The sequence below is a fragment of the Mustela nivalis genome, assembly GCF_964662115.1.
Source record: "Mustela nivalis genome assembly, chromosome: 6".
Taxonomy (NCBI): Eukaryota; Metazoa; Chordata; class Mammalia; order Carnivora; family Mustelidae; genus Mustela; species Mustela nivalis.
In genome coordinates, this window is record NC_139025.1 from 101,609,738 (window position 1) to 101,630,087 (window position 20,350).

General features: G+C 48.6%; 1 long non-coding RNA gene across 3 annotated transcripts in view; it reads right to left on the reverse strand.

Moving 5' to 3' along the window:
* Positions 1-6,096, reverse strand: part of LOC309867907 — a 92,169-nt gene extending 86,073 nt beyond the window's left edge. For all 3 annotated transcript variants that reach the window (XR_014313388.1, XR_014313389.1, XR_014313390.1), the window contains exon 1: positions 5,757-6,096. This is a non-coding gene — a long non-coding RNA (uncharacterized lncRNA). The remainder of the gene's footprint in view (positions 1-5,756) is intronic.
* Between the last annotated feature and the right edge of the window lie 14,254 nt (positions 6,097-20,350).

Here is a 20,350-nt window from a genome sequence, read left to right on the forward strand (position 1 = left end):
AGATATTTTTTCCCAAATAAGGTAATAATTCACATGTCCTAGGAATTAGGATGTGGACATATCTTTTGGGGGTCACTATTCAATCTCCTATGCCCACTAACTGACAGACTAAAGGAATGACTAATTAAGAATGCAAAATGGCAAAACTTCCTGTTCCGGAGAAGAAGGACTGAGGAGGTCAAGGAAGAGGGTAGGGTGTAGGAGCCCAACCCAGAGGAATAGGACCTGGGCCACTGCTGGCTTGAGTATATGCGTGGGATAGTCTCATGGAGAGGGGAAGGATTGCAGACAGGAGTCTCCCAGTCCTCCCAGTACTGACTCAGCATCCGGCAGGGGCCATCCACACAGCTGCCAAAGTGATCTTTAGGGTGCAGATGTGTTCACATCACTCTCCAGTGAGTGACCCCCAACAGTTTCCTGCAGCTTTAAGGCCAAAGACCAATATCCTTGCCTAGCCTATAAAGTCCAGAGGCCTGGCCTCAGTCCATTTCAGCAGCTTGTCTCATACCTTTCTCTGCGCTTTGCCTACAGACACATTAGCTGCCTCTCAGGACATCTTTCCTCCCGCCCTAAGGCCAGTGGTTATTGTTCTCTCTGCCTGGGAGGCCCTTCTTCAGCCCGCTTCACAGAGTTAGCATCCACTAATGCGTCAGACTTCAACCCAGATGTCTTTGCTTTGGGGAAGTCTTCCTTAGGTCCCTGGTCCAAGTCATGCAAACGTGTGATATGATTGCTCATGGTTCCCTGTATTCATTTTCCATAGCACTATCAAAGTCTACAATTGTATATATATTTGGAATACTACTTTAGTGATGTGTATCTCTGCTACTAGACTGTAAATACTGTAAGGGCAAGGTTTGTGATTTACTACTATCCCAAGTGCCTTCTCCAGTGCTTGGCTCACAGAATGGATATATAATGGTTTTAAAATATGTCTGCAAACTTTTGGACACATTTCCCACCAAGAGATAGAACCTAACTGACCTTCCTTTAAATTAGAGCTTGTCTTATGACTTGCATGTAATTAATAGAATGTGGTAGAAACCATGTTTTGTGATATCTAAGGCTAGGCCATAGCAAGTAATATGGCTTCCTCCTGGTGTGCTCTCTTCAGATGCTCCCTTTTAGAACCCAGCTTTCATGTTGTGAAGATGCCCTGGCCACCTAGAGAGGCCACATGCGGGTGTTTCAGCCAAAACCCCACAGCAAACCTAGCCTATAGCCAGCATGAACTGTGAGACATGTACTAAGGAGGCTTTGAGATGATTCCAACTTTAGCCGCCATCAGATGACAAGCATGTGAGGGACCCTGAGCAAGAGTTACATAGTGAGCCCAGTTAGTCCTAGAACCATGATAGAGAAAAATAAATGATTGCTATTATTACAGAAGCCTTCTGTTATTATTACAGAAGGTATGATTTGTTATGTAGCAGTAGATAGTTGGAATGGAGTCCGATAAATATTTACTGAATGAATAATTGTGGAGACGTCTGGTTGCAGAATCTCACCTGTGCTTTAGCTCTGTGCAAGTTTTGGCTGGCAGCTCTCAGTTTCTCCTTCCCCAAGAGGCTCTGGAGATCCTGGAAGCCCCAGTTCAAAACCTCAAAGATCTGTACTCTTCATACCCACCCACGGGAGACTGGTGGAAACTCTCTGCTTAGGGTAGAGAACATGGCACGACATTTCAAGTTAGCTCTGGGGGCGCCTGGGTGGCTCAGTTGGTTAAGCGGCTGCTTTTGGCTCAGGTTCTGATCCCAGGGTGTTGGGATGGAGCCCCACATCAGGCTCCCTGCTCAGGGGAAAGCCTGGTTCTCCCTCTCCCTCTGCTTGCCACTCTGCCTACTTGAGTTCTCTATCTCCCTGTCAAATAAATAAAATCTTAAAAAAAAAAAAAAGTTAGTTCTGGCAGGAATTCAGATGGTGGTCATTTCTTTTTTTTTTTTTTTTAAAGATTTTATTTATTTATTTGACAGAGAGAGATCACAAGTAGGCAGAGAGGCAGGCAGAGAGAGAGAGAGGAGGAAGCAGGCTCCCCGCTGAGCAGAGAGCCCGATGCGGGACTCGATCCCAGGACCCCAAGATCATGACCCGAGCCGAAGGCAGCGGCTTAACCCACTGAACCACCAAGGCGCCCCGATGGTGGTCATTTCATTGGGGGTTCTTAATCTTGGGCCCCTGCATGGTTTCAGGGGAGCATATACATACACGCAATTTCTCTGTGTGTATGTATATTTTCCTGGGTCCAGAGTTTTCAGGCTCTAATTTTTACCAGCTTCTTAAGAGGTGTATGTCCCCAGAGTGTTAAGAACTACTGATCCAGGGGCACCTGGGTGGCTCAGTGGGTTAAGCCGCTGCCTTCGGCTCGGGTCATGATCTCAGGGTCCTGGGATCGAGTCCCGTGTCAGGCTCTCTGCTCAGCGGGGGGCCTGCTTCCCTTCCTCTCTCTCTGCCTGCCTCTGCCTGCTTGTGACCTCTCTCTGTCAAATAAATAAATAAAATCTTAAAAAAAAAAAAAAAAAGAACTACTGATCTGGGGCTCCTGGGTGGCTCAGTGGGTTAAAGCCTCTGCCTTCGGCTCGGGTCATGATCCCAGAGTCCTGGGATCAAGCCCCACATGGAGCTCTCTGCTCGGCAGGGAGCCTGCTTCCTCCTCTCTTTCTGCCTGCCTCTCTGCCTACTTGTGATCTCTGTCTGTCAAATAAATAAATAAAATCTTAAAAAAAAAAAAAGAACTACTGATCTATTTCAATTATCTCTATTTTTAGGCTAAGAAACTAAGGACACTTCATTTTGCAGTAATAAGACGGAATAGGTCATCTAAATGAGCTTCCTTCTGAAAACAATTCTGTATGAGGGGGAAAAAAATCTTTTTATTAATTAATTAATTAATTTTTAAAAAGAGAGACTGGGGGGTGGGCAGAGGGAGAGAATCTGCCTACTTGTGATCTCTCTCTGTCAAATAAGACTCCCCACTGAGCACGGAGCCCAACGCAGGCTTGATCCCACAACCCTGAGATCATGACCTGAGTTGAAAGCAAGAGTCAGATACTTAACCCACTGAACCACCCAGGCATACCTATCCTTATTTTATTTAAGAACAAATTGAAGATGCTGACTAACTTTAAACTTAGACAAATAAAATATGCATGTTAAAATTTCTAGTGTAATATGCATGTTAAAATTTCTAGTGTTTGCTAATTATAAATTAATTAGCAAACTAGTGAAAAGTGGAATAAGGAAAAATAAGAAAACAAGAAAGACTAGAAAAAGAAACCTAGAAAATAAAAAATAATAGGTTACAAATATATACATGCATACCTACAAATAAATACATAAGGGAGTAGGTGTGTGTAAGTATCAGTGTTTTAATAAATATAAATGGACTTTCAGTCTCAGTTAAAAGAAAAATATTGCCAAACTAGAGAAGGTAGTGAATCTAGCTATATGCTATTCGTAAGAGGCATGTTTAAGACATAAGAGCACAGAAAGTTTGAAAATAAAAGGATGGAGGAGTGCCTGGGTGGCTCAGTGGGTTAAGCCTCTGCCTTTGGCTTGGGTCATGATCCCAGGGTCTTAGGATTGAGCCCCACAATGGGCTCTCTGCTCAACGGGGAGCCTGCTTCTCCCCCTTTCCCTGCCTGCTTCTCTGCCTACCTGTGCCTACTTGAGATTTCTCTCTCTGTCAAATAAATAAATAAAAATCTTAAAAAAAAAAAAAAGAAAGTAAAAGGATGGAAAGAAATTTGTCAAATATTAACCAAAGAAATTATACATCTATACTAATTTTAGCCCACACACAGCTGTAGGGCACCTGGCCCATGGCCAGTGACCAACTACTATGGGAGTACAAAAGTCTAGCTACTTTGTCTTGAGTAGGGACAAACTTGCAGGTGTCATTAATGCTCCTGAGTGCCCCAAGGATCAGGCTGAGTATACGGTTTCACATAAAATTACTCTTTTCCCTGTCTTCCTCCCTTTCCCCTACTATCCTGCTTCCCCTTCTCCCTTACTGGCTTCTTCTGGGAACATTTCCTTACTAAATCACTTACACATGAATCTTCATTTCAGGATTTCTCATTTTTCAGGATTTTCCTTCTGGAAGAACCTGACTTAAGATACCTTTGAGAATCTGATAAAAGGCATGCACCCTGTCCCCCAAAAAATACATTAACACACATTCAAAATGTTGTATTATACCTTTTTGTTCCCAGGGACTCAAGATGAAGAACTATAGACAAAATAATCTCTGGGGTCCCTCCAGAGCTAACTCTGCCATGTTTCCTGCCCTGGGTTTGAGGAGTTTATCTTGGAGTTTCTAGATTGAGGTCCCGGGGTGCCTGGTTGGCTTCATCAGAAGAGCATGGAGCTCTTGATCTCAGGGTTGTAAATTTGAGCCCCATGTTAGGCATAGAGATTAGTTAATAAATAAACTTCAGTAAATAAACTGGGGCTTCCAGGAGTGTGGGAGCCAATCTTTTCAGTAAATTCCTTTACCATTTAAAGTAGCTTCCATTGGTTTCTATTGCTCTGGACTAAGAATCTTGCCAGCAACACGGCCACATGCTTCACCTTCCAGCCGCTCCTGATATACCACGCTGGTTTTGCTCATGCTGTCTTCTCTGCCCCCAGTACCCTTCCTCTCCTTTTTCATCCAGCTGCTATTTATATTTAAAATCTACTCTGACAGGGACGCCTGGGTGCCTCAGTTGGTTGGGCAGCTGCCTTCGGCTCAGGTCATGATCCCAGCGTCCTCGAGTCTCACATAGGGCTCCTTGCTCAGCAGGGAGCCTGCTTCTCCCTCTGCCTGCCTCTCTGTCTGCCTGTGCTCACTCTCTCTGACAAATAAATAAATAAAATCTTAAAAAAAAAAATCTACTCTGGCAACACCTCCTCCAGGGAGCCTTCCCTGATATCTCTTTATGGCTCTCTCTCTCCCTCTATGGATAAGCTCCTCGAAGATGGGGGCTGTGCTTCATTCTTTTTAGTGACCCTAGCACACCGGGCCTGCTACATAGTAGAAGCTAAAAATATTCATAGGACGAGGGGTGCCTGGGTGGCTCAGTGGGTTAAAGCCTGTGATTTCCGCTCAGGTCATGATCCCAGGGTTCTGAGATTGAGCTCCGCTCGCTCGGTGGGGAGCCTGCTTCCCTTTCTCTCTGCCTGCCTCTCTGCCTATTTGTGATGTCTGTCAAATAAATAAAATAAAATCTTTAAAAGAAATATTTGTAGGATCAGTGCATGAATACAGTGATGGAGGCGGAGTTTGATCTAGTTTTTCTGGCTTCAAAGCCTGTGTATTTTCCACCTTAGATACCAAGGGGTCGGGGCAGACTTGTTGAGACTGAGTTTTTCCCAGCTCCGTAGTTCTCTCTTCCTCTGACCTGGCTGAGGCTGTAGATGCTTCTCTGGAGGCCGAAGCGCCTGCCTCTGCCCACACTTACTGCGGCCTCAGCGGCAAAACACAAGTGGGCAGGATGGCGGAGAGGTGGTTGTGGCCGCTGCTATTCCTGGACTCTGGGCTTGTGGGGCCCAGTCTGGCAGCCCTGCTGTCCCCTCCTCCTTCCGGCCTGCTGTGCTGTGCCCACCATACTGCCTTCCCCTCCCACCCTCTCTCTCCTACCCTGGCCAGGGACACACGGCCGCGGGGAAGCCTCCAAAGGCTTTGCGAGGCGAGCGCCTGAGGAGAGCCAGCCACCTCAGCCGGCGAAGTCTCCCGCGGGGACTCGGGACTCGAGCGCCCAGGCCTGTTCACTGACCTGGTGAAGACCGGCGGGCCTGGGGAGGGCCTCTGAGGGCTCGGGCCTCTGCCGGGGGTCTGGACTTCGGACGAAGCTCCTCAGGCAGGGGCCGTGCCGCCCGCCCCGCCGGGGGAGAACCGTGGAGCCCACGAGGACACGCGGACGCCGGGATATGGCGCCGGGGACGGCCCGGGGGCGGGCTCTGGGAGAAGACGCCGGCTCTCCTCTTGCTTTCCCCCAGGAGCCTGGCTCTCCCGCTGGGGGCTTCCCCCGGGCTGTGGAACCTTCCTCGGACGCTCTCGCCTCTGGCTGAGGAAAGCAGATGTCCGTCTCCGCCCCCTCCCCGCCAGACCCCCAGACCCCCTCTCCTCCCCACAGCGCACCGGCTCGCTCCAGGCTTAACCCCTCGTGACCGCCGGGACCCCGACGTGCAGTGAGGGGGTGACCGAGCGGGGCGCCCTCCGCCTCACCCTCGCACGCTCCGGCTCGAGGCCTGGGTCTGGGAGGCGAGGCTGTGGAGCCGCGGTGAGGTTGGGTCCGTCCGGGGAGGGCTGGCCCGCCCAGCAGAGGGGTCTCCGGGGCAGGCCTGCTGGGTTCGGGCCTGGGCCCGGGGCTGGTGGCCCAGACGCGTGTGTCTGTGGCCGGGCAGGCTTGGCAAGGCCCGGAGCAAACCCGCAGGACCCTTCACCCGCCTTCTCCAAGGGCTTTCCCGCCACCCCGTCCGTGAATTTCAGGCACCCATGGGATTGAGTTTCCGGGAAAACGGGCGGCGTAGCGCCCTGGCGCATCAAAGCCGCAGGTGTCACTGAAACGAGTCCCCACAGGCAGCGCGTTCCCAACAGAGCAAGAGAGCGAATCACGGAGAGCTTTTAAACATGCGTCCAGGCTGCACCCCATACCCGTGAAATCCGTGCCTCTGAGGATGAGCACGGGTGGGGTGTGTTTTAAAGCTCCCGGGTGACCCGAAGGAGTAGCATTCGAGGCTCGCAAGCACCCTGAGAGACGGGCGGTGGCGTTATCCCCACCGTGCAGACCCAGCGCTCAGAGGGGTAAAGCCAAATGGAAGGGGCCTGGAGTCCCAGACCGAACCGAGCAGGTGCCCCCAGCTTGCCGTGGATCCAGGCTTCCTGTGGGACCGTGAGGCCTCCGGCTAGCCGGGGAGCTTGGCTCCCAGCTTGGCTGGGAAGACATTTCTGCCACCTCTTTCTCCAAGCACTGAGTTGGGGCTCCTCCAAGCACAGAATGCAGTGGGTCACCTCGATTCACCAGCCCTGGGTTCCTTTCACTGGAAAGGCGTGCCCTTTGTGAGGGGAAGGATGCATTTTTGAGGTGAAATGTTGTATAGCAGCCAGGAATGGAAAATATTAAAAGCCCACTGGCGCCAACAAGGTTCATTCCAGGGCCAGAAAGTCCAGAAAAGAGGAGGAAGTCTCCCTGTGGTGAGGGCCCTAAGACTGGCTTAGGATCCACCAAGCACCCACACCCTGTATCCTAGGTTGTCTCCATTTTCAGAGTTAGAGCAAGGCTTGCCTGGGCCAGAGGAAGGTCCTGGGGTGGTGACCCCAGGGAAAGTCTACACCATTGGTGTATTGGGTTTGGTTAACCTCACATTCCAGAGGGGGTGGTAGGCATAGGGGTCATTAGGGCCATTGAGGATGGAATGTCTTTTTTTTTTTTTTTTAAGATTTTATTTATTTATTTGAGAGAGAGACAGGGAGAGAGAGCATGAGTGAGGAGAAGGGCAGAGAGAGAAGCAGACTCCCCATGGAGCTGGGAGCCCGATGCGGGACTCGATCCCGGGACTCCGAGATCATGACCTGAGCCGAAGGCAGTTGTCCAACCAACTGAGCCACCCAGGTGTCCCGAGGATGGAATGTCTTAATGGGAGCACATGAGGCACGGCAAGTCCAACTCAGTTCACACACAGGTTCTGAACATTCTAGATGCTGGGATGCCAAGAGAGCAAGACATGGTCCCTGTCCTGTAGAGACATCACCAAACAGATGGGGCAGCCAAGAAAGCAGACAGTGTCAGTAGAATGTGATAAACTTTCTTCTGGAAACGTGCTCAGGGGACAGGTCTTGTAGAAGACAACAGAGGGGCAGTTAGCCCAATGTGGGGCTTTGAGGAGGGGTTCCTGGACAAGCTGGTACCTGGCTGAGTCTTGCTGTTAATAGATACTGTGAGAATGTGCACAAAGCTGGTGAGTGGATACATGCTCCTATGAGCCTGTCTCTGGAGGTCTGGAAAAAAATATACCTTCTGAGAAACAAGCAAATGAACTCATTCTCCCCCTCCCCCCCACACCTGGTGCCCCTGCCTTCTCTCCCTTTCCATTGCCCATCTCAAACACACTTGTAGTCAGAGTTACACATAAATACACACACATGCACAAGGAAATGGGAGAATGTTTCAGAATTCTCGGTGAGAGAGTTGTTCCAGTAAAATAAAGGCTTCAGTAGGAACTTGGGGAAGAAGATGAGGCCCCTGGTGTCTGGGGTGTCTGCAGGGATGGGGCTTCAGAGGCTGGGAAAGCTGCTCTGCTGAACACAAGGAGAAGAGTCTGGAGGGAGGTGTAAGGGGCAGTGATGGGAGAGGAAGAGGAGGGAGCTTTAGACTCCATAGAATCCTCTCTGAGGTCTAGAGAGGGAAAGTGAAATGCCAAAAGTTATATTGCACTACGCTTGGGGATCAGAGCTGAGTGTGGGTGTATACACGTCATGACACACCCCATCAGGTTTGCCTGCTCTCACATGTCCACCTGCACTACAGGCACAGAGTTACGCACACAGCCATTCCACAGACACAGGCACTGTCCCCTGGGTTGCTGTCATTTACATTTCAGGCTGCTCTGATCCGTCAGTAAGCTGGAGCACTTGGGTCCTGCCTGCCAGCCCATTTTCCCCACCCACTCCAGCCCTCATGCATCACGAAGCCCATCAAGGGAAGTAGAACATTCAGGAACGTGGGGTCATGCTGTTTATGGGTCTGTTCCGAGTGCTCCCTGGCGGGTTCATGGAGCAGACAGGAGGTTCACCCCAGAACTGACTCAGAGCTGCCCAGGCAACAGGGGTCACGGCTGGGCCTGCCTCCTCAAGGGAGGATGTCTCAGTGTCTCAGGACAGAGCCAGAGGCCTCACCCAAACCAGACGTGGGACAGCATTCCCCTAGTTTCACATCCCTGGGAGATGCCAGGGCCCCTACTGACTGCAGAGAGGGGCCTAGATTTGGAACAGGAGATCTGGGTTTCACCTAGTTCTGCCCCTGCCTCCATGAAAGGCCAGAGGGAAGCCCTTTCCCCACATTGAGATCTATGAATTTATGTGATGAGCCAGATACTGGGGACACAGAGATATGTAAGACACAGTCCTTACCTTTATGAGCTCCAGTCAGGGAAGACACGGCTTTCCCAGGTAGAGCAAAGAGCTCTTCAATTCAGGGTGGAGCCAAGTGGGAAACAGGAGCTTGGGGCTTGGAAGGCTCAGAGGAAGGAGAGAGTGCTCAGGGCACTGTGTGTGTGCATGTTTCAGGAATGAGGATAAACCCTCATATTGCACTGGTAACACTCATGGTGCCACCACACCACAAATCCCCTCTTAGCTGTAACTGCCCATCCCCAGTCCCCTACCTGAGGGAGCAGTACCACCAAGGGGTTTGGCTAGGAATGACCACTGATAAGCTCAGGCTGAGCATCTGACCTAAATCCAGCCCAAACATAGGCAGCTGGTGACTGGCGAAGTGTTTCATGAAAAAGGCTCCACTCTATAGGGGTGAGGTTGGGAACTAGCTGAATCCATCAGAATGATTCTGCTGGAACTTGAACTAAGAAAATGCAGGAGATGAACCCACCAGGAGTAGGAGGCAAGTAGAGCTGCCACAAAGAGAGAACCCACACACCAAGGGAAAAACACCAGATAGCCTGTGAGGAGGGACTTGCCACAGAGGAGCCCAGCCCCAGCTCCTGACTTTGGCTCTTTTTATAAACTGGCTTTCTTTTCTTTTTTCTTCTTTTCTTTTCCCTCCCTCCCTCCCTTCCTTCCTTCCTTCCTTCCTTCGTTCCTCAGAATGGTCTGCTCCCAGAAGCGCACAGCCAGTTGAAGAGCCCTCTCATACCCCTGCCATCCTGGAAGGCAATTACCTCATGCCTCTATCTTGTATGAGAGGCCGTTGTGGGAAAATGGAGACCCAGCCCGGGTTCAAGTTCCTAAGCTTCCTCAAGATCCAGGTCTTGGCAGAAGTTCTTTTTGTTTTTTTTTTTTTTTTAAGTAATATTTATGCCCAACATGGAGCTCAAACTCACGACCCTAAGATCAAGAGTTACATGCTCGGGGCGCCTGGGTGGCTCAGTGGATTAAGCCTCTGCCTTCGGCCCAGGTCATGATCTCAGGGTCCTGGGATCGAGCCCCGCATCGGGCTCTCTGCTCAGCAGGGAGCCCGCTTCTGCCTCTCTCTCTCTCTCTCTCTGCCTGCTTGGGATCTCTCTCTCTCTCTCCCTGTGTCAAATAAATAAATAAAATCTTTAAAAAAAAAAAAAAAAGAGTTACATGCTCCACCAAGTAAGCCAACCAGGTGCCCCAGCAGAAGTCATATATCTTGCACAGTATACTTTCTCCTTCACTGATTATGATCAGGCTAAAATGAAAATCACAGGAGAAAGCAGCCCGAAAGGCAAAGGTGACTGACGCTTTCTCAGGGCATTCTCTCTCTGTTTAATGGAGGCTGATTAGTTGGAAGTAGAGGATTCAAAACCTCTTTGACCGAGGAGCCTCTTGGGATATATGAGAGTCATTGGAGAAACGAGGCAGTTCTGGACCTAGATTGTGCTTAACAGTCATCAGACTCGTGTCTCACTCAGTCCTGGGAGAGCAGAGGGGCTTTAAGTAAAAGCTAAAAGAGCTGTTCCATTGAAAAGCCTGTGTTTTATTCAGGCATAAGCGGTCCTGTTTTGGGATCAGGTAAGAGACGGGTTTATTCCTGCAATGTTACTGACTTTTGTGTAAGAAAGCTCAAGGGTGTTGGTGTCAATGCCTCAAAGAGCCATAATGTTAAAAAACACAGATAAAGGTGGTTCAAGGGTGCCTGGGTGGCTCAGTGGGTTAAAGCCTCTGCCTTCAGCTCAGGTCATGATCCCAGGGTCCTGGGATTGAGCCCTACATCGGGCTCTCTGCTCAGCAGGGAGCCTGCTTCCTCCTCTGTCTCTGCCTGCCTCTCTGCCTCCTTGTGATCTCTCTCTGTCAAATAAATAAATAAAATCTTTAAATTTAAAAAAAAAAAGGTGGTTCAAGAAAAAAGAGTCTTTTCAACAAACAGTGCTGGGATAATTGGACATTCACATGCAAAAAAATGATCTTTGACCTACACTTTGTACTACATGCAAAAACTAGTTAAAAATGAACCATAGGTAAAACCCAAAACTGAAAAACTCCTGAAGAAAACAGAAGGAAATCTTTGCGACTGTGGATTAGGCAAAGATTTCTTAGCTCCAACACAGTTCCACAAAATTAAAAAGTTGGTGAATTGGACTTAATCAAAATTAAGAACTTCGCTCATCAAAAGACACTCTTAAGTGCCTGTTAACAAAATGAAAAGCAGGGGTTCCTGGGTGGCTCATATTGTACCAGAGTTTTCCGTGTCCCAAGAGACCACCAAGGAGCCAACATCAATGCAATCACAGGAGGGTTTATTTAACAAGCTTAAGCTTGGGCCCAAGTATACCCGATTCAATGGAGTAGGGACTTGGACCCTGAGCTTAGTTAAGGCAGGGGTATTTATGGGTTCCTGTTACTAAAGTAGGGTGGGGCTTCCTGGAACCAAAGCAGGGTGGAGCTTACTAAAGCAGGGCGGGGGAGTTCAGCCCTTGGGCACAGGGGTCTAAGATGGCTGCCAGAGCTAAGACGGCTGTACCTATGCTAAGGCTAAACCTGAGGTGGGATGGCCTTGATTTTTCTTGACCTCCACAGCTCAGGGGGTTAAGCCTCTGCCTTTGGCTTGGGTAATGATCTCAGGGTCCTGGGATTGAGCCCCACATCTGGCTTTCTGCTTAGCGTGCTTCCCCCCCTCTCTCTGACTGCCTCTCTGCCTACTGGTGATCTCTCTCTGACAAATAGGTAAATAAATTCTTTTTTTTTTTTTTTTTTAAGATTTTATTTATTTATTTGACAGACAGAGATCACAAGTAGGCAGAGAGGCAGGCAGAGAGAGAGAGAGAGAGAGAGAGGGAAGCAGGCTTCCTGCGGAGCAGAGAGCCCGATGCGGGGCTCGATCCCAGGATCCTGAGATCATGACCCGAGCCGAAGGCAGCAGCCCAAACCACTGAGCCACCCAGGCGCCCCAGGTAAATAAATTCTTAAAAAAAAAAAAAAAGAAAGAAAGAAAATGAAAAGCAAGGTACAGATTGGGAAAAGAAATTTCAAAATACATATCTGATAAAGGACTTATACCCAGAATATACATATTCAATACAGTTTCCCCCCACTCTCCAAAAGCAGAGGGTTCCGGTAAAAACTTTCTTTCTTTCTTTTTTTTTTTTTAAGATTCTATTTATTTGTCAGAGAGAGAGGGAGAGAGCGAGCACAGGCAGACAGAATGGCAGGCAGAGGCAGAGGGAGAAGCAGGCTCCCTGCCAAGCAAGGAGCCCGATGTGGGACTCAATCCCAGGATGCTGGGATCATGACCTGAGCCGAAGGCAGCCGCTCAACCAACTGAGCCACCCAGGCGTCTCACCAGTAAAAACTTTCTTAAGACAAAATGGTGTTAGGATGAGGAAGTAATCACCATTAACTTTTATGGAAAAAAAGTTTCAGCCTTCCCAAACCAAAAAGTAACCTCTTTTAGGATTTTCTGATACCTTAGGACACATCTTGCTTACAGAAGCACAAAATAAATCAAGATAAAGCACAGATGCTCACAGGCACCGTTGTTCAAAACAATGGCAGCTTGCTGGGGAGACGCTGAGTGCAGTTCCCCGGAAAGGGGCTAGGTGGCGCCACTCTCGCTGCTCTGGTCCCGCTACCTCTATAATGGCTCACAACAAAACAGACGCTGAACATTATTTTGTCACTTTTTGTGAAACTGAATAGCATCTTTGGTTTTCATTCAGCTAGCGAAAACAGGTACTAATGTAGGCCCTTTTGTAAAAGTTAACTGGAGTAAGGTGAACTTTTGAGAAGCCAAGTATACCTATAATAAGACAACTCAATTACGAAGTAGGAAAATATTTAAAGAGATTCTTCACCCAAGAAGATCTATGCACGACAAATAAAAGTACAAAAAGAAGCTCAACATCACTGGTCACCAGAGAAAAGCAAATTAAAACCACAATGAAATCACACTAGGAATCCTGTTTGAAGGGCTAAAAACAAACCTGAAACTGACAGTATCAAGTGTGGGTGAGAATGCTGAGCACCTGGGACTCTCATATATTGCTGGTAGGAATGTAAATGGTTCAATCACTCTGGAAACAGTTTGGCAGTTTTTTACGAGATTAAACATACACTTAGCATATCACCCACTATCCTACTCCTAGGTATTTACCCCCAAAGAAATGAGAAACATGTTTATGCAAAAATCTGTATACAAATATTTACAGCTAAAATGTAACTGCTAACAAGTGGCAACCACCCACTCATTCCTCAAGTGCTGAATGGATAGATAAACCATATATGGTCACACAATGGAACACTACTTGGCAATAAAAAGGAATTGAGCTATTGGCACATTCAACAACATGAATGATTATACTAAGCAGAAGAAGGCAAACTTAAAAAGCTCATACTAAAGGATTCCATTTATATGACATTCTTGAAAAAGCAAAACTACAGGGAAAGAAAACCAGTGCTTGTCAGCAGCTGAACATGGAGGGAAGGATTGACTACAAAGTTGCTGGAAATATTTTCTGTCTTGGTGTGATGGTGGTTACCTGATTGCTTGCATTCATCAAAACTCACAGAATTGTGCATTCAAAATGGTGGATTTTATAGTATGAAAATTGTGTTTCAATTTTTTAAAATGCACAGTGGGATTCAAACGTCTTCTACCCTTTCTTTGCCTTCCTTGTCACTAACCAATATCCTATCCTCAAAGCTCTTGTTCTCCTGGCGGGGAAATGCCCCAATTCAGCCTCCCTGAATGCTGCCTGGCTTCTGGAAACAAAAGGTCAGTCCACTAAGAATGGAGTCAGGAACCCACATGTCTGTATCTCTCCCTCTGTCTCACCCCATCTGGCTAAGGCTGCTCACCAAGGCCTTTCTATCTAACATCCATTTCCCCTTCCTCCCTCTTGCTCACCCTGGGAGTCCCAAATCCTATGGTTCAGGTGTTGCGTGGGCGAAAGAGTCTGCTTGGAAAGAGGGAGGCTCCTCACACTAACTTTCCATAGCTCTAGCCCATAAAACAGTTGCGAGTCACAGAAACTTACTGCCAGAGAGGACTTCTACCCAGCATTCACCTCACCTCATCCCTGAGCAAGGCCGCCCCCATCACTGCCTCAGGCTCTTTGGACTGCCAGCATCTTGGTCAGAGCTGAGGTCATACCACACACAGAGCCACCTGGGCCCTCTTGAAGGAGTCATGAAAAGAGGCCTTGGGTCACAGGAAACAAACAGCTGTGTCTGGTAGATGCTCAGGTCAAATTTCATGAACAACCAGCATAAACATGTCATGGTGAACAGGACAAGTCAGGAGAGGGGTATATGAACACTCTTGAGAAAACACCCTAGCAAGCGTGCACCCCTAATTCTATATAAAATGGTGACTGTAGACGTTTCTGAGAACTACTAGAGGCACTGTGGGGACACTATGATGTCCATGTATAGAATATGAACTCACTGGTTCATGTAGTAAACACTACAATGTCACTGGGTGTAAGCAAACTCTAAGTGTGCTGAAGACACTGTAGTGAATGTGAGCACACCACAGAAAGCTTGGTGAACATTGTGGGGACATCGTGGGAATCCCATAGTCAGTGGTGGAAACAACAGGGCTTGAATACTGTGGTAAACATGATGAGCTCTAGAGATGGACGTGTCACCATAAGGCTGTGGCTGTGGGGAATACACCATGGCGACAGTAGGGAAACCCTGTTTTAAGCTGGAAGAGCATTCTGTGGTGGCTACAGTAAGCATATTGTGCAAGGTAGAGTGCTCTACTGGACATGCTTTGGGGTATCTGCTGGCCCCATAGCCCATTCTGTGGGAATCTGCTCCCACCTAAGACCTACACAAAGTAAGACAAGGTGCTGACAGGTTTCTTCCTTTTTCTTCCATTTCCTAAGCTGGAATTACAGTGTTTCAGTTTTGCTCAGCTCTTCTGGGCTGTGTTGATGTGGTTACAAGGTGAAGAGGAGTCACACATGCATAGGTTTATATCAGAACACATGGAAGGTAAACTCTCCAGATTGATAGCTGTGAAAGTGGTCTCTTGATATCAAGACTCCACTCCTGATATCAAAGTTAGTAGTTAGACATTTCAGGTCAATGCCTCCTAGGATAAGGATGCTTGTGATTGTGGTTGTGCCTTCAGTAGGTATGTGTCATTTTTTTCTTCTAAACATCCACTCTTGCATCACAATATTCCTTTGGGAAAAATCAGTCCATGTGACTCCAGTGGGGCTGATCTATCTCTGGCTCCAGAAATGGGCTTATCAGAGCTTTCTATCCCATGGTAAAGGGATTGGATCAGGAATGGGTCAAGGAGGACCTCTCCCAGAACTTCTGCTGGAACAATTAGGGGAAGAGACATTTTTGTTCCTTTGGAGATTTGAGATGGGCTAAGAGGGAGCCTGAAGTTTCTGGAAGATACTACATGGAAACAGCTTCTACTCTAGATACTGCTGCTATGTAGCAAACTACCCCAAATCTTAGTGGTTTAAATGACCTACAGGTCACAATTTCATGTAGTACTTGAGTGGGTAATTCTTCTTTTTGTGACATTAGTTGAGGCCCCTCATTGGCACTCCTCTGGTAGATGGGCTGGTCTGGTCTATCCAAGATGGCTACAATCACATGTTTGGTGCCTTGGTGGGGAGGGCTGGAAGTCTGGGCTCAGCTGGGACTACTGACCAGAACACTATACTAGGGCTCCCCAGGATGGTGGTCTCAGGATAGTTAGACTTCCCAAATGGCAGCTGGCCTTTTCCAGAGTGAATGCCCCATGAGATCTAAGGGAAAGCTGTGTGACCTTTTGTGTCCAGCCTTAGAAGTCCACCTCATTCTTGGTTGCAAGCCAGTCCTAGGCCAGTGCAGATTCAAGGGAAGGGAAATGAGACTTTCTCTCAATGGCAGAATAGCACCATCACATTGAGCAAGAACGTGTAGTGGAAGCCATTGTTGTATCCCTCTTCAGAAAATACAGACTGCTACACCATCCTTGAGAAAAAAGCCATCTCAGAGGAAGCTGTTGAGATCTGAGAAGAGAATATCCTTGATGGTGTCTTGAGTACCCGGATCCAGTTTTCCCCAGGATGATAGTTAGGAGAGCCATCAGATCTCTTTTCTACATAAACCAATCTAAGTTGTGCCTTTCCGACTGCCATGGAAAAAGCTTTTACTCCTGGTGCTCTAGTTATCTATTGCTATATAACAGACAACCCCAAAACTCAGTGGTTCATTTAGAAAAATTTATTATTTCTCATGATTCTGTGGGTTGGCTGGACCATTCCTCTGCTGGTCTTATTTGGGCTCATTCATGCAACTATTGTGGTGGAAGGTTCAAGATGGCCTTCATTCACCTGTCTGGCTGTTGGCTGGGGGCCTCAGTTCTCCTCCATGTGGTCTCTCAGTCTCCAGTAGGATAGACTGACTTTCTTACAGGGTGGTCTCAGGACAGTGTTCCAAGAGAGTGAAGGTAGCAAGGTCTCTTGGGGCCTAAGCTCTAGAACTTGTACAACATCACTTCTGTCATTTTCCTTGGCTCAAAGCAAGTGACAAAGCCAGCCCAGGTCAAAGGAGTGAGTCAGTAGACTCCACGTCGTACTGGGAGAGTTGCAGAGAATTTGTGGCCACGGTATGATAGCTGGACTGTGTTTAACGGGAATATCTTTAGATGTACAGGAAGCAGGGTATGTGCGCCAGGCAGTCAGAATATTCTAGCATGTTCTCATTGAGGAGCATATAGTTGGAATGTGATTTCCATGGTGGCTTCTCTGAGCTGAGGGCCCATGACAAGGTCTATACTAGATCACTGGTTTCTAGGAGGCAACTTTGAATTAAGACCCCCTATGTCTGAGGGACTTTACCTCTTTGAGCCTCAGATTTTCCTCTGTAAAATGGGAGTGATCATTCCTGCCTCACGGATTTGCTGTGAGGCTGAAGAGGATGACTGTGAACTTTGTAAACTAGAGTGCCAACCGCCTGTGACTGAACACTATCTTAGAAGGAATAACCAGGGTGGGTCTGGGTGGTCAGAGAGGGGAGGAAGGAGGAGACTGAGATAGGGCTTTGAAAGATGGGGACAGGGACGCCTGGGTGGCTCAGTTGGTTAAGCAGCTGCCTTCGGCTCAGGTCATGATCCCAGCGTCCTGGGATCGAGTCCCACATCGGGCTCCTTGCTCGGCGGGGAGCCTGCTTCTCCCTCTGCCTCTGCCTGCCATTCTGTCTGCCTGTGCTCGCTCTCCCCCCCCCCTCTCTGATAAATAAATAAAAAAAAAAAAAAAGAAAGAAAGATGGGGACATTCACGCTAAAGGGAGGAAGGGCTGTATCTCAAGATACAGAAAGTGAGAAATAAAACTGTAAAAGTACAGAGGTGGAACAGTGATAGATTGTACACAGGACAAGGAGAACAAAGTCCCAGAGTGAGCTTTCCCACTGCCCTGGACTCTGTCTGGGTTTCTGGGCTCCCAAGTGTTGGGTCCCTCAATAATGGGTCCGTGATTAAAGGAGCGAGACTGATACAAAGTGAAGGTCAAGCAAAGCTTTATCAAACCGAACGTTTGGGGCCGTGCCTCTTACAAAGAGGGCGACCTCTCTCTACTTCACAGACTAGCTTTTAAGGGCAAAGGCCATGTGGTTGGGCCTGGCCACGCACAGGTGACCAATGAAATTGTAACACACAGAGAAAGCTGCATAGTCATGTTAGGTCACACATAAGTGACCAATTGAATTACAATTTACCCTAGTAGACATTTGAACCAGCCTATCACCTTGGTCAGAATTGGCGCCCAAAAGGTGCCCAAAGGGCAGGGCCCATACTCCTTGGTAACTAGGGAGACAGTATGTGCCCCCCCCCCAATGGATGTCTCCCCCTGACCTGACCCACCCTTGTATTTGGGCTTTGTTACCTGGGACTGGTTTCCCAGACTTGGGTGGGGGGGCAGGGTCAATTTAAGTTTCACTGCATAAACAACAAAATGGCTGTTCAACCAAGGTGGGGCCGCTCTGGCTAAATAGGCCCTTGCACAAGTACTGGCTCAGCAGCCCCTGATGGTCACTCAGAGCTACAGTCAAGTCCTCCAGTTCCCAGGAATTATAGCCGCCTGTCCCTACCCAGGCCTGCAAAGCCTCCTGAGGCCACAGGGGGGCGATAATGGGACTATGGCAGAGCGTTCAGAGAGCAGGCTAGAGACAGAGAGCATCTTCTTTTGGAGCCACTAGGATTGCATCAGACCCTTCAACCCCCACCCCCTATCCCACAGTGTTCCCAAGCTACTTTTCCCCCAGTTGGAGGAAGTGGGGGAGGGGGACTACAGTCATAGGCTTAGGACGCAGGTGGCCTGGCTAAACTGGGCTCCAAGCCCCTTGATTGGTGGGAGTGATTGATAGGTTTCTGTTGTGTTCCAGACAGGGTCTTGGAACTGCTGCAGATTTGCCTGGCCTGCAGAAGCCCCAGATGGCCACCTGTGGTTGGGGCTGATCTATCCAGGCCAGGCCCTGACAGTCCAGATCTGTGGCTACCTCCCAAGACCTGTCTATCCTAGGACCCCGAATGAGGTCAGCAGGCCTCTTCTTCCTCAAAGGACTCCTGGGAAGGGCAGTTGGGGGTAGACTCAGATTCCCTCCAGTCTAGCCTTGCACGTCTCACAGCTCCATTCCACTTGGGACAGGAAAGGATGCTTTGACGGTGGGATAGGAGGTGGTGGAAGGGAAGAGGGAGAGAGGGAGGGAGGAGATGAACTGGAGGAACACAAATGGCAGGGTTGGAATTGCAACCCAGGGACTCTAGCACACTGTCCCTCAGCCCTGTGCCAGCCATGACACTGACCATTAGGGGCTAGGGAAGCGGGGTCCTCAGTGTGAGTTCTGGGCCAAGCAAGGAGACCCAGGCAGGATTTGTGGCCTAAAGGGCTCCATTTTGCCAAACCTTCACCCCACAGGGTAATCTGCCTCCCACTAACGACAGAGAAGACAGGGTGCAGTTAGGAGTTTGGGGGAGCCTCTTTCACATACCTTTGGGTTCCACAGAGTGGAGGCCTTGAAAAACAACTGATTACCCTGAACTTGACCTCTGAGCCTCTGGTTTACTTTCCCCCACCTCCCTCTCCTGTATACCTTGTTCTCCTTATCCAGTGTCAGCAGTCACATTGCTTCTCTGGCCTCCCTCCTGATCCCCAGCCAGACTTCTTGCAGCTCTCATGCCTCTCTCTCCTCCCTACAATGTTTGTTGTTAGCATCTTATCAACCTTGCCAGCATGGGTGGGGGCCTTGGAGCTTGCTCGGTCCAAATTTTTGTTGCACGGGTGGGGACACTGAGGTCTAGGACCACTTGGGTCATTGCTTGTCAAAGGTCATACATCAGAATCAGCAACAGAGCCTTTTAACTCTTTGCCCTTTGATCTGCCTATTGCAGTTCAGTCTTTGTCTGTCCTTAGACGAGTAGAGCTCTTTTTTTTAAAGATTTATTTATTTATTTGAGGGCGCCTGGGTGGCTCAGTTGGTTGAGCAACTGCCTTTGGTTCAGGCCATGATCCTGGAGTCCCTGGATTGAGTCCCCCATCGGGCTCCCTGCTCAGCGGGGAGTCTGCTTCTCACCCTGACCCTCTCCCTTCTCATGTGCACTCTCTCTCTCTCAATCTCTTTCTCGCAAATAAATAAATAAATAAATAAATACATCTTTTTTTTAAAAGATTGATTTATTTATTTGAGATAGAGGGGGCAGGGAGGGACAGAAGGAGAGAGAGTCTTAAGCAGACTCCATACTGAGCCTAGAGCCCAACTCAGGGTCAGCACACTGTGATTACAAAATGAGCCAAACCAAGAGTTGGAGGCTTAACCAACTGTGCCACGCAGGTGCCCCAGACTAGTTGAGCACTTAAGTACTTCATTCAGTTCAGACTTCGCCTTCAAAGCTACGGTTGTAGCTACTTCACAGTTTGGCTCCAACAACAAACTGGATGAGACTGGGGCTAGCAACAGAATTTATGGGCCAAGGGCTAGGGACTGCAAGGGAGACCAGGCTCCAGGAGACAAAGCAAACCAGATCTGTACTTTAGGTCAGCTCGCCAGCCACCGCTGCTTAACATCCTTCTTCCATACCCACCCTTTCTCCCAGCAGTCCATGTCTAGGGTGATGCTCAGAGAAACAATGTTCCTAAACCCAGGCTAACACACACACACTCAGGAACAAAGACACAGGTCCACACCAGCACATATACACGGCTCTGTGGGTCTGCACTGCTCAT